The 15007-nt window shown below is 39.3% G+C and overlaps 1 protein-coding gene across 2 annotated transcripts in view; it reads right to left on the bottom strand.

The window, feature by feature from the left end:
* Positions 1 to 682: 682 nt before the first annotated feature.
* Positions 683 to 15007, bottom strand: part of LOC135419681 (phospholipid scramblase family member 5-like) — a 29797-nt gene continuing 15472 nt past the window's right edge. For both annotated transcript variants that reach the window (XM_064666367.1, XM_064666368.1), the window contains exon 10: positions 683 to 14957. The gene's annotated coding sequence lies outside the window, so the exon portion shown is untranslated. The remainder of the gene's footprint in view (positions 14958 to 15007) is intronic.

Raw genomic sequence — 15007 nt, 5'->3', positions numbered from 1 at the left:
AAAAATATATTTACGTGGACTTCATTTACAGGAACAAGAACAAACAATACTGAATTGTTCGGGAAACAAAGGGCTTGGAGCAAGTTGGCTCACAGCCTGATTTAACAGCGTTGGTGAACTGGTCTTTGCATCCTTTTCTATAAATTTACCTAGTGACCTGCTGGTGTCCACATACAAAGGAAACTGTACTTCATCTAAAGCACACAAATCTGGTCACAGTAATTAGTGCATGCATGAAACCCAGGACTGAGGATTCAATTTGAGTCCTTAATAAAGAAAATGGAAATTAGTAAGTGCAGGTGACTTTGTAGCTTTACATACTCTTTGTCTTTTTCTTCCACCTCCCAAAATAAGGTGTCCATTTCAATATTGAACTTTCCATAAACAAAACCAAGCCAAACAAAAACCAAACAAAATTAAACAAACAAACAAAACACCCCCCAAAAAACCCAAACCCATTATTATTCTAGCCCTGCACTGAACTTCACCTAAACACCAGATATGACAAGGATTTGGGGATTTTATTTTGCTAGTTTCCTCAGGTACAGAAGAATCTAATCTAAAGCTGACTAGCATTTTTCCACACATCTGCATAGAGTCCACTAAGAGGATTAATAGCAAACACCCAGAAATAGGTTTTAAACATCTTTTAAGAAATAGGTATAGAATTATTTTGACATGGTTGGAAAATTAGAAATACATGGTAGCATTTGATACTACCTTTATCTTTTACAGGAACATAGCACAGTTATATTTAGCTGAATTCAGACTCACATGCTGAAATTTAGCAAACATGACTTTTCGACATAGGGATGAATGTTATTTCTTAGATGAGAATATCATTGTCTTATCAAAGAGAACAGAGATAGCAGCATATGTCTTCCTCTTCCATTCAGGCATTTATCAGTAGGAAAATACCTATTCACCTGCAGTGGCAGAAAAAAAGATGCCATGATGAACACAATACACAGTAAATTATTAGCCTTTCCCACATGAAATAATGTTCCACTTCGTTTCTTATCTAACTAGGATCACTGATGCTATGACTGTCAGCCAGTGCTTTTCTGTTAGATCAGTGGATTGAAATGCTCAGTATCTTTTTGTTTGCTCCAGTGAGCAGACTTAATCAGTGTTGCAGGGAAACGCCTAACACATTAAGAAAAGAAGTTGGAATCACTTCAAGAGAAATGAGAAAGTGACCATGCTTGTAGTAATTTAGTCTTCTAGGTTTAAGCATGTTTACCTGAAAAGAAACGTTATTTGTAGATTCGTGACCCCATTTTCTAGGTCATTTTCAGGTATGTTGCTTATGGTCTACACACTCAGAGCATTACTTTCTACTGCTTAACTTCTGATGCCCACAATGGCAGCACCTCAACTGATCCTGTGCTGTCCAACACCAGAAATGGTATCAGTTCCTCTATCAGCTTCTCACATACAGTGGTCCCCAGTAGCTGGATAGAGTTGAGTTCACCAAAGCAGCTTTCATCTTTCCTCATAACACCACCTAAGCAGCTCCTTTTCCCTTAGTGCTCAGGCACTACAGTCTGTGGAGGGAGCATGGGAGGAAGTTCACTCAGGGCTGTTCATGAGTGCAAACAGCCTTTGTGCAGGCTCAAAATCTGTTTAACCTCATTTAAACTCAGGAAAGGCACTGTTTGCATTGCTAAAGGAAATAAAAGCAGTTCCTGTTGGGTTTGCCTTCTATGCCAGTGGACATGATCCCACAGAAGACTCACTTCTCCAGCATTTGTGATCTGGAAAGCAAACCTGTAACAGCAAGCAGTCATGGGAGATGCAGAAAAGATAAGCTGTGAGTAGCTGTTGTTGTCCTAAATATAGAAAAGACAGAGGATGTGAGGTTTGAGGCACAAAATTGAAGGTGCTGCCAGGAAATAAATGAAAGAAGGAACAAAGGAAAAAGAAGGAACAAAGGAAAAGATTTCCTCCTCCCTGTCTAGGCCAGGAAAGGCTCCTGAACTGCATTGGGGGGAGCCCCAGCCAAGAGGGACATTTTTTTCTGCTATTTCCCATCCCTCACTGTGCACAGTCTGAAAGGCTGCTGACACTCCAATCATGTACACAGAGAAATGGAAAAGGTACTGACCAAGTCCAGGACCTTCAGTTCCTGTAAAGTATTGTGAAATACTTCCACCATTGAATGGAAATTGGTGAATACAGGAGGAATAGTAGATCCTGACTGTACCAGAAATGGCAATATTGGCTGCTCTGCACTGCACAGGTTTTGCTGGTAAAAACTACACCATTTACACTCAAACAAAAATGCACTTTCAAAATCTGACTAAAGTGACAATTACCTGATACAATTTTCACAATACTTAGAATTTGCTGGGAGAGTTTTGATTTTAAAAGACTGACCGCAACCCCAAATATTTACATTGAAGGAATCTTATCCAAAATCAATTTTTTTTTCCTTTTTCCATTTAAACAATTTGTTATACCCAAACTAGTAGTGGTTTTGAAAGCAGATAGGCAAATAATAAAATGTTGCAATAGGCAAAATCTACATTTTAATAAAACATGATGAGTCTAATATCAGACCACCACCAGTGTGACAGACATGATGTACAGGCAGTAAAAGGCAGTTTAAATCCAAACATTTTTAAAAGTGGATAAATTGCTATTATTATTATTTCTTTGATGTGGAACTGGGGCAAATGGATTCCATCCTGCTAACAGCTGACAGGCACCTGACATCCCCCAAGTCTCAGTGCAGCTCTCTTTTTTGTTTTGGTAATTAGACCTTCACTATGATAATAAAATATGTATTCATGAAGCCAGAAGAGCAGCTAACACATCATCTCTGTATTAAAGATTTGTAGCTGTGGTAACAGGACTGTTCACGTATTTGATTTCATTTAACAATGTCAAGTCAGTCATCAAGCCTGCAGTCTAACAAATGAGGGTTGGGTTTTCCTTTGAGAGGAAAACTGAGTGAAAATGGTTTTAGTACTGTATTATCTTTGTTAATTCAGCACCCAGATAGCATGATTGGACAGTTATGAGTTCCAAACCATACAAAACAGCAGTCCTTATATTTTTAGGTATACTGACCAGCAGTACATCCCCTCGGGCTGTCAATTACAATCGTGATAATCACTTACAGAGGAAAAGCAGTTCCCGCAGTGAGCTGTCAGCCACCATCATCAGCCTTTCCTCAAGACATTTGAACACAAGGGGAAAACAACAATTAAATAACAATAGAAACAATACATCACATTGGGTTTTGCTACTAAATGTTTTTGTGCCAAAGCAATTTCTTTCTTAGACTGAGAAGGAGGTTAAATAAAGTTTTACTGCTGCCAGTCATGCAAGTTTTTGAATGTCAGCACCGTAGATGAACCAGCATAAGCTGCTTTGCAGTCAGAAAACAGGATATAGGGAGAAAAAGAACAACTCGACATAAAGAAATAGGCCATTACAGTTTACAGCATTTAGGATTAACTGTGATACCGAGAGTTTAAAATGCAGCTTGTTTAAATCCTGTTTTCTGCTAAAGGGATATTGGTACTGCAAATAGATATTTACAGGGAACATTTTCTTAGGCATGATTCTTTTTTTCCTAAAAGGCATAATTTATTCCAGCATAATTAATACAACAGGCCAAAAAAGTCAAATCAGGACAATTCCACATGCCCCATCCTGGATATATGTCCAGCTCCTGTGTGTTGAAGCTGGCACTCTGAATTTCCAGGCTGCTTAAAGTTATCTGCATTTGGGGTTGGGTTTGTTTGGGTTTTTTTTAAGTTTTTTGCAAAGCCAAGTTCTTTCATTTAAGTACTGTTGCAGGAGGCACTAGATCATACAGCAGCAGTGACATGCTAGTAGTCCTTGAACACTCCCTCTCTCCAGTACATTTCCTCACAAGCACATTCCATACATGGGTGGGATTCACTGTCTGAATTCCTCTAGAACTGATGTTGCTACGCTGCTATAGAACTGGAATTGTATAAAGTAGTTATGATAGGACAACCCGGGCCCTTGAATTGACATGTTCCCTTTTAAAATGTACATAAAATAGGGAAGCCTGTAAGCAGCAGCCCATTGCCATGGTGCACAGGGTACCTCTGGCTTGAGAGAAGGAGTCTCCTCTGCTCTCTTTGCCCATCCTCCGGAGCCCCCACTCCCCAGGTGCATCTCTGTTTGAAAACAGCAAAGAATATCATGCAGCACCCAGGCCCACATCTGCTTTCATTTATAGTATTTTAGTCTTTTGGACACTAACATTGCATTTGAATTCAATGTTATGAAAAAATAATGCCTTTTAACTTTACTGTTCTTGATTAGGCACTCTTGGCTTGTCCAGGAGCTGTTGATAAAGAAGCAGCTGTAAATGAGGCTGGGTTTGATTGTGCTGTGATATGCACTGGCACTTCTTTTATCAGCATGAGGACAAATAGAGCAATACCTAAACACAGAACCAGGCTGAGGAGAGGACGTTATTAAAACCAGTGAAGAAGTCCAAGTTAACATGTTTCATAAGACTCATCTGATAAAAATGGACTGGGGACATTGAAGCTTTCATTAATTAAGAAGAAAATTAAGGAGTTGTAAATGTAGAAGAAACACTAGATCTGCAAGAGTTTATGAGGTGAATTTACAGCTCAATTAAGAATGAAAATTGAGGAAACCTGGCACCCGACACTGCTTCTCACACAGACAGCTGGGGGATTTGGGAAAGTTTGGGAGCTGGAAAGAAGAAAATACAAGGAAAGGAAAATGGAAAATATTTACATCAGACATAAACCCTATTCACTTTTAAGACCTAGACACCAATGTCAGGTACTGTAAATTCTAACCTCATACTGATTACCTGGGATGTGGAATAATCACACATGAAGAAATTGCTAATCGAAGCAGTGACCTCATGCTCAGGCCAGGACCACTTCTCAGAAATCCAGAGCACAGCTTTCAGGAGATTCACATTTAGTCCTATTATTTCTTATATCAAGTTTGACAGATTTGTTACGCACAGATGAGGAGATTTTTCTCCCTGGTTGCTGTATCATGTGGTATTATAAACTGTATTTGCCATCCAATCTTTGATTCAATTTTTTAGTATAATTGAGCTGCTGGTTGTTGCTGATCAAGCAGATGCCCTCTCCTCTCTTCTCCTCTCCCCTTAACCATGTCTCTGCTGGCAAGGTAGCAGCAGGATTCTTCCACCCTCCTGGCCAGACTGCAGTTTCCCTTCCAGATGGGACAGGTTTGCAGCTGGAGGACACTGTATCAACGGGAGCCAGCCCTGCCGAGATGCACAATGCTCCTGCATTACTGCAGGAGGAGGGATAGTGACCTGTAGTCCCCCTGATCCTGGTCCAGTCCCCTGCACTTGCAGTTGGATGGGATAAGGTAGCCTACAAAGTCTATACAAGTAGGCTCTGCAGGTTTCTGGAACCAACGTGCTTCTGAGGCAGGTCTTCAAAATTGAAGTAAAAGTCTTTTTCACGCTGGAATTTACAATTATTCAATATGGTTCTCTTTCAGTGACCCTTCCCAGAATTTCAAGGCATGTGACTTCTGCCTAACAAGATCTATATTAGCATTAATCAGCATTTCCTATGGCTATAGAACAAATGTTTTACACCATTTACTAGTTATTTTCTCTGAATTAATAATATAAAATGCTTGCTGGTAGAGCTGCCTACAATTAGTCTGGACTCATCTGACAAAAGGCCTTAATGACCTGATCCAAGAGCTAACATTTTATCAGGATTGAATAAAGACTTGTGATTTTAATGCTTCACTGTGGTGTTGGAACTCTAAACCCTTCTATGTCTACCAAGACTGCAGTTGAGATGACATTGCTTTATAAGTGACAGACTGAACACAGCCATTTACAAAATCTAATTTCTGGGAGAGCATGGGAGAAGAGAGGAGTCTAAGCCCTTTTTTACAGTTTGTTGGAGTTTTTTTACTACTTCTGCAGTGATATATTTCCTTCAGGAAAGGCTTCTATTACCGCTTTTTATAATCAAGTGATTCAGATTAAAAAGTTTACCAAGAAAGTTAACACATAGTTGTAGTAATAAATATATATGTTGTGCCAAGCACATCATTGCTGCATGAGGCATTTTGCATGTCTGCAGATTTTCTTAAACATTTTTCTCCATTAATCATTTCTTATCAGTGATACTCCAGAAGTACAAGATAAGAGAACATTATAGCTTGAACAGTTCAGCAGTGCAGTAGATAACCATGACTCCACCAAGCAGATGCTTATTTTGTAGCAAAGATCCATTACTCTACTGAGTACATATTTATAAAGAACATATTAGACTTCACAGCTAGTTGAAAGCATTCATTTACACTTGATAAAAATGTTTTATTCTCCTTGTGTCTTCCTAACCCCCTGCTAATTTTGTTCCCATACCCTCGCTCTTTCCTTAGCTCAAGTTACCCTGTGGTTCCGCAAGGATTTGTCTTGATCAGACTCTTCTTCTTTCCAAGCTCCACAATCATTTACTCTTTCCCACTCAAGAGGGTGAAGGGCCTCACCCAGGGAGGTGACAGCTCAACTAAAACATTATGTTTAGACCAGTCAAACACAGTACAGGCAAGAGAGAACTGTGCCAAAGACCGCAAGAAGTGAGATAAACCATTTTATGGGACCATTTGGAGTGAGCGGGTTAGTCAGGTCATGCATATGCCCTTTTAATGCCCCAGCCATATAACCACACCTCTCTGTGACAACAGCACGTATGTGTATGGAAGTTCAAAAGCATATACCTGTTGGAGGAGATAAGTTCATCTGTTGAAAAACCACAAATCAGGGCAAAACACCAGGTCCCACTGGTTCCAACCACTGCAGCTAAAAGCAAACAGTTTCATCTGACAGAATTTTTTGTGGATCACATGCACATGCTTTATTTAGGTGTCCCACCTGCTGGCACATTTATGTTGGCGTATCAGTTGGTGTTTTTCTGCTCTTATGGAACAAAGTCTTTCCCAAAGGCACACCCTGTCTGTTTACACAAATGCTTCTCTCTACAGTCGTCCCTAGATTTAGTGTCTCTTGTCCTTAATTTATTACCATGAAACTTTCACATCATATCTCCATGCACTGTTTGCAGTTATTTAGCACAGCAAATGCACCTGTTCAACCTTTCTCCTCAGTGGCAAGTACAGAATCCCCACACATTGCATGTGTTTTTAACAATGCAAGTACTGGTCTGGTCTCACAATGATGAATACTCTATGAGCATCCAGGTAGATGAAAGACATCAAAAATGACCCATCTTGCAGATCATCAAAAGGAAAAAATATCTTTAATCTTCTATTAGGCTCAATTAGGAAAGTAAAGTGATCAAACTGTGGGACTGTACTGATTTTGCCAGGACAATAGCCATTGATTCCAGAAGGATGAAATACACTGTACACCACTAATTCTTGGTGGAGTTTCACTTTTCTGCAAGTTTATATTCATGATGCTGTTTTATATCAGGCCCTTGAGAGTCTGAAAGCAGTAAAACCCAAGATAAAACTGTTCCTGATAGAGAACCATTTAATTAATTTATTAAATTGTTAATTTAAGTAATAACCCACTTGTCCTGGCTTCTGCTGAACTTGGTTTTATCTGAGCTGTTGCATTTTCAGAGCATTGAAGTGATGCTGCTCTCGTATGGTAGGCTCACTTCAGTGAAAACATTTCAGAATCAAATATTTATCAAATCAAAACTGTTCCAAACGCTAAGGTGTTTCAAATGCACATATAGTTCTTGGTTTAAATACTGACATTTAAAAAAATTCCTCTGAATTTCAAACTAGAACATTTGAAAACTAATCTTATTTTCAAGGGAATGGTATGGTTTCCAGGTGCAGTGTTGCTGACCCGGTCCTGGGCAATGCCAAAGGCTAGAAATGCATCTCACGTGGGTCATACTTTACCCAGGTGTTCTGATCCTTAATCTACAGCTATATGGAACTAGAGATAGAAGATTAAATAAGTAAATTCCTCAACAGGCTGGGTTGGAAGGGACCTTGAAGACCTAGTTCCAACCCCCTGCCATGGGCAGGGACACCGTTCACTAGACCAGGTTGCTCAAAGCCCTGTCCAACCTTGGGCTTGAACATTTCCAGGGATGGGTTATTCACAGCTTCTCTGGGCAACCTGTGCCAGTGTATCACCACCCTCACAGTAAAGGATTTCTTGCTTATATATAATCTAAACCTACTCTCTTTCAGTTTAAAGCCATTGCCCTTTGTCCTATCACTACATATCCTTGTCAAAAGTTTCTTTCCAGCTTTTTTGTAGCTCCTCAAGGTACTGGAAGGTGCTATAAGGTCTCCCTAGGCCCTTCTCTTCTGCAGGCTGAACAACCCCACTCTCTCAGCCTGTCATCATAGAAAAGGTGCTCTAGCCCTCTGGATTATTAATGATTATAACTGATTTTAAAAAATCGTTTTTTACTCCTAGCCTATATAATAGCCAAAATACCTCCCCTGAATTTGTAAAGAGGATTTTTCATTTTTAATTAAGATGCTTGGGTTTCCTCATGAAACCCAAAAGGAATTAAAAAAAAATGCTCAAAACTTTGAATGCTGGAAAAGTGTGAAACACACACTTCTAGTAGTGATCCTTATTTTGATCCCAGGCTGCATTTCAGGGGAGACCTCATCACCCTCCACAACTGCCTGAAAGGAGGTTGTAGCCAGGCGGGGGTTGGTCTCTTCTCCCAGGCAACCAGAAGTAGGACAAGAGGGCATGGTATTAAGCTCTGCCAGGGGAGGTTTTGGTTGGTTATTAGAAAGAAATTCTTTACAGAGAGGGTAATCAGACATTGGAATGGGCTGCCCAGGGAGGTGGTGGATTCACCATCCCTGGAGGTTTTTAAGATGAGACTGGATGTGGCATCAGTGCCATGGTCTAGTAACCACAGCGGTAGTGGATCAAGGGTTGGACTTGATGATCTCTGAGGTCTTTTCCAATCCAGTTGATTTTATGATTCTATGATTTCTTTTCCCAGTCCTGGTTGCTATTTACGGTCATTATCATGACAGGTGCCCAAAATGATTCCTGATGGTAAAATATAATTTTTCAAGGGTTTAGAAAAAACACACGGATAGAAAACTAATGCAATCATTAGCCTTCTCCAAATTTTCCCTAAGCTTCTGCAAGCAATCCAGAAATTACTAAGAAAAGACATATGAAGCAACACTGCACCTTGATACATGCACTGTGACATTTTCTTTAGGGCTTTGAGCAGCATGGTCTAGTGGAAGGTGTCCTTGCACGTGGCAAGGACGTAGGAACTTGGTGATCTTTAAGGTCCCTTTCAACCCAAACCATTCTGTGATTGTATGATCTGGGGGAAAAGGGAGGGGGCAGAAAGAGAAAATGCCCAGGGTCAGTTCTATTTCTCAATAGAGCAATGTCTGCAACAGAAGCTTGGGGGGTTTTTTGTGATTTTGTTGTTGTTGTGTATCGGCTTTTCTAATACAAAACATCAGCAATGTAAATAGAGCACTTACCTAATGTGGCTGGCACAGAGAAAAAGATGTCCTTCAAATGAGTATCTTAAAGTGGAAAAGCACAGCAAATTAATGAGTCCTGATGAAATGACTTGCAGGTGGATTTTTCCTTCAATACTCACCCAGCTGCCAGAATAAAAGCATTATTATAGGATGACTGGCCTATAGAAACTTAATGATGGAAAATGTATGGTGTGTGCTTCTGTGTTTTCCAGCCTAACTTAGTACCCTAAGTGCAACTTCCCCTGTAGGGGATGGAGAAGAGGACTATTCTACAGTTTTTCATAGCACTATCCTTACTGCAAGCCTAATCTGTCAACCTTTACTTTTACTTTACATAAACAAGCAGTAGAACTGTTAAGGTCACTCAAGTAAGTGGGGACTTTCCTCCCAATTAAAATTTTATGTGAGAACACGTGTCTCATCAACATCTTTTATTACAGTTAATTAAAGATTAAACCTGCAAGGAGCTGGGCTCTTTTGAAACAAAAGCCCATGAAGTGCTCACTTAGCTTTAAGCATTTGAGTAATCTCCATGCTTATATGTTTGGCAATATTCAGATTCTGGGACATATTCTGTGCCAGATCCCATGTGATAAGAAATGCACAGAGCTGAACCTGTAGCCTGTGAAAGCATTGAACTTGGATCTATACAAGAGTGCTTCACTTATTTATTCCTCATGAAGGAGGATATTAAATGAAGGGGATAGATTTAATCCATGTCATACAGTAAAGTTATTCCAAAATCAAGACTGACAAATCAGCTTTGTGAGTACCAGTGCTTTGTAGCCAACCCCAGGAACTCCACACTGGAAACACAGTCCACCAACATGAACCTCACTGTATCTCTCCATGGTCAGTGTAACCTGAGGGTGGTTGGATTATGTACTCCTGTGTACTTTCATACAGAAGGTTTGTATGAAATCTGCAACTTCCAAATAGGTCTGATGGATATGAGCACATGAGGACTTTGATTCCTACTGAAATGGTGTAATATAATGTTTATACTTCTTTCCCAGAAGAAAATTAAAGTGAGAATAGCAGTGAGAAGTCTCTATTGCTTTTCCAAAGAGAGACTGGAGAATAAGACCTAGTTGTGAATTGAGATGAATTTTCAGCGTCAATTCAGGAGATGCATAACAATGTAAAGTCACCTGAAGGTCTCCTTTTCACAGTGGCAGGAGTTCACTGTCACTTGGGATAAAGGAATGAACATACTTTGGGGGCACAGCCACTGGGCACCCATCAGTCTCTGTCCTTCTAACCTTTCTTTTGTGAACATTCATGTGCTTTTGTAAGCATAATACTAACAAATACATAAGAAAGAGGAAAGTTTTATCTGTCCTGGGCTGTCTCTCTCCAAAAAGTAATTACTATTATGTTTAAAATTGTTTTGTTAACTACATTTCAGATGACTGAAGTAATAAAATGCTGACAAGTCATGAATAAGGTGTTGTCTTGTGGCAGGTGCTACTAGAGTACTTCAGTCATGATTTGGCATGAAGGAAGCTATTCCTAATAGGGATCAAGTTTAGAAAAACATTCAGGATTCCAGAAAAAAAAAATCTCCTTTCACAGTATAGAGGTAATTTTCCCTAAGGAGCTCAAGTGGGTTTTGCCCTCTAAGGGATCCAGTTTTAGGGAAGAAAAAGCACATTTTAAAACCTAAAGTTGATTAAACCAGTATTTATCATTCTAACATGGAACATACCATTCTAATTGAAAAGAAATCAATACAACTAAGATGAGGGTCAGGAGGAGAAACTTTCATATATATTTTTTTCCCAAACAGCTCCACTTAGTCTACTAGAAAATCTGTATTTTGGATCAGTTCCAGGTTTATCTAATCCTAAAACAAATAACCCAATTGACACAAAATGACTTTTTCAATACACACATCAAAGTCTATGAAGAGACTTTTGCAGCCAGCAAATTATTAGACAACAAAAAAATCTCAGAACTTACAGAGATAATGGGTCTCTACTCTCTTACGATCTTCCCAGGGACAAACCAGCTCCTTCCCAGGTATTGGTGTCATCTGGGTTTGTGGCACTACAGGGGGTTTCCATCCCTCTGTCTCAGTACAGCACATAGTGACAGACTGTCATGACATGGCATGACATGACATTTTACCCACAGAAAACGTCTGCATTTCTAGGGACACCACCGCAAAGCAATCTCTTTTAGACATGGCACTTTCTGTTTCTGCAGAAGGTGGGGAGTGCCCTGGGGCTGGGGCTTCTCCTTTGTCCACCTCTGGAAGCTGGAGAGATGCTCCAGGTGCAAAAAATAGGTTTAGTGCTGACCAGAAGAGCTCACTTTATGGTAGACTGTATTCTGCCCATGCCTCAACCACATCTCATAAAATAACCAACAGTTCAGCTGTAAGTTGCAAACAATAAGGATGACCCAGCATCGTGTGACAAAGGTTTAATATCAGACACAGAAAATAAAATCCTCCAGTTAAGAATAGAATTCAATTAGAGGTTAAAGGTATGTTGAACTTCAATCAGCATCCTGGGTACAGCTTATGATGTGTGAAAAGGTAAATATTGTCATAATGAGCTGTTGCTGCCATCTACTGAACACAAGGAGTGTGTGCTACATAGATTTACAGTTTGGCTAGTGATAACGAGTGAAAATATATGCTTGGCTGGATTAAGTAAAATTTCTGTTTCATTAGAACTATCATGTTTCTTTCTAGAGTATAACCAGAACGTGAATTTGGTTTAGAGAATACCTGTGACTCTTTGGGAAATACTGAATTCTCCTTTGGAGAGCCATGCCTAGCCTGTGGGGGAACTGGGAAAGGTGAGCATGCATAGCTCCCATAATGTGAAACACATTGCTATTAATAAGCTGCAGGTTATTAAAATCTCGGTACATGTTAGCTCTCCTTTAGTAATATCACTCAGAACTCCATCATCTTTGCTGAGGATGAATACTTGCCTTTGGCAGCTGTGGTTTGGATGAACGACCTTCCAGCTGAAAAAAGAACTGGCATTGGCACTGAATTTCTACCAGAAATTCAGTCAAGCAGGCTGCTGAAGGAGTTCTAACCAGAAAGAGCTATCCCAGCCCCAGTGCTTGTTTTATTCAGGGGCTGAGCCTCTTTCTGTAAGTCCTAGGGGCTGCCTCTAAGTGTAACCAGAGGCATTCAAACATACTCATATACATACACATTAACAGCAAAAAAAGTTGTATTAACACACAAAACAGCAATAAAGTCACTAAGTGCAAGAAATCCAGTATTATCATCTGGTTGCAATTCATAAAAAAAATATTTTCATGTATTGCTTACCTACAAGGTTTTTATGTGGACACTCAGCCAAACTCAGCCCTGCAGGTAAATAAACCCTATTTTGTGTTGACTTCAAAAGAGGTAGGACAGATTTGCTTCAGAAGTGTCTTTGGCTTATTAAAGGTCATAAGAAGACTGAAATTGCAGAGGAAAAGTGAGAGAGAGGCAGGGATCCTGATGATCTTACCAGGCTCTGTATCCAGCTCAGAGTTCAGACACACACAGCTCGACAACAGTGCACGAACATGGTTTTGCACAAGACCCAAGATTATGGACTACAACAATACTTACTTCTGTCTAAAATGGAAAAGGGATTTAAAGAAAAAAAATAATATAAAGATCTGGTTCTTTTTCTCAGTCTACATTAGAGTAAGTCAGGAGTTAAAGGGCTGAATTTAAGAGTGTGAAATTAGCGAGAATAGCAAAAAGCATCCTTTATTCCTCTGCAAAACCATAAATTTCCACACGAGGGAGCTTCTTACCCACGAACCTTACAGGGTATTCCTCCTGGGAAAGGTGGCAGCAATGGTTCCCTGTGAGCTCATAACTTGTGCAGCCTGATTGCACTGCTGAGAGTTACAGCGAGAGCCAGTAATGAAATGGTTAACAGATAATGATGATTGTCAGAGCTTGTTAACCACAATTATTTTCAAGACATATGTAAATCTGTATAAATACCTAAGTGTGGTATATAATCTAAAACATACTGTTTAAATCTATAAGCATTCCTGAGTTAATTTCACTATGGGAACGTTAGTTGCAACTTCCTGACTTCACTGTGTTTGAATTCATATCCATGAACATTAATTTAAAATTAGTCTAAATATTTGTTGAGAATTAATCACCTGATAAATTTAGCTCTTTTTCATTTTTATGAATTATTCATTATCTCCTCTCTTTCCGTTGATGTGTTGGTTGTTTGCAAGAATTGAATTACTGGTTCACACTAAAAAAAAAAAAAATCCAGCATTTCCAGTGATTTGTAAAATGTTCCCCTTAGAAACTTGACTGGTGACTTTGTTGGGTTTACCACTAATATTGTAGGGTACTGGACTGCTTCTTGAAGGACCCCCTGGAGTTTTTGGGAGGCATAAGCAAGTTCATACAGCAAATATTTTGCAACAAAAAAAAAAATTTCTGTTTATGTCTTCTATATATATCACAGATTTTTCAACAAATGAACTTGTATTAGTAAAAACCTGTTAGTGGGAATGTTTGGGAACAGTATGAGGTGTTACTGCAGGGATGAACAGCTATGTACAACCGCTGAACTACAAAAAGCTCCTTTTGCACAGCCCTGTCACAGAAAATACCTGAGCCTGCCAAAGGAAAAGAATAATTCTGTTCTAGGATGGCCTCAGGCAAGTCTGAATGAATAATTATCAACCACCAGATATTATAAAGAAGAACAAACCTTTTAAGGAAAACCTTGAGTGGATGGCAGCAAGAATCCTTAACACTAAATCGTTCAAAGTGAAGTGCTCTGTGTGCCTCTAGCACACAGAGGACCATCTCTCAAATCTTATATATGGCCTACCTTCAGTGGAAATAGAGGAAGCCCAGATTTTCTGAATAGAGCTAACATTCTCAAGTCTAGTGCTGGAAGCCTAATTTCTGGCTGCCACTCATCAAAACAATCTTTGTCATAAAACTAATTTACCTGCCAACATAACTTCCCTCCTTTCAACACACTGGAACAGGTAACATCTTGAACTTCCCATGGCATGATGTCCTTATATTTGTTACTTTCAATATCAGTTTGCTACTATTAATTAAATAAAATATCAGAAAATTACTTCTAAAATTATAAAGAAGCAACACCCCCAGAACACACTCTGGTTAGTAACTGGTACCAGCACTTGCAAAACATCAAAGGCTTCTCTAAACACAGACTTTCATCAATGATGCTGCAAGCCTTCATCTAACCTTTCATGATTTTCCATGCAGGAACATCAAAAGAGAAAGAAGAGAATAGCACTGTTCCAAAGCAACAGTGCTCTGTGTGAAAAGTATGTGTTTAGCTACAACACACATAAAGTGTAAGTGGCAAATTATTATTTACGTGAGACATATTTTAATAAACATCATCATTAGCTCCCTATCTTTTCCTATAAGGAACAAGGATTTTTGCAGTTCAAAATCACGTCCAAAGCTCAAGTGAATTCTGGAAGAAAATGAAAAAGAATTAGAAAGTATCTAATGTATAAGTCTTCA

Source organism: Pseudopipra pipra, chromosome 10, assembly GCF_036250125.1.
Source record: "Pseudopipra pipra isolate bDixPip1 chromosome 10, bDixPip1.hap1, whole genome shotgun sequence".
Taxonomy (NCBI): domain Eukaryota; kingdom Metazoa; phylum Chordata; class Aves; order Passeriformes; family Pipridae; genus Pseudopipra; species Pseudopipra pipra.
This window is presented reverse-complemented; position numbering and strand designations above follow the sequence as displayed.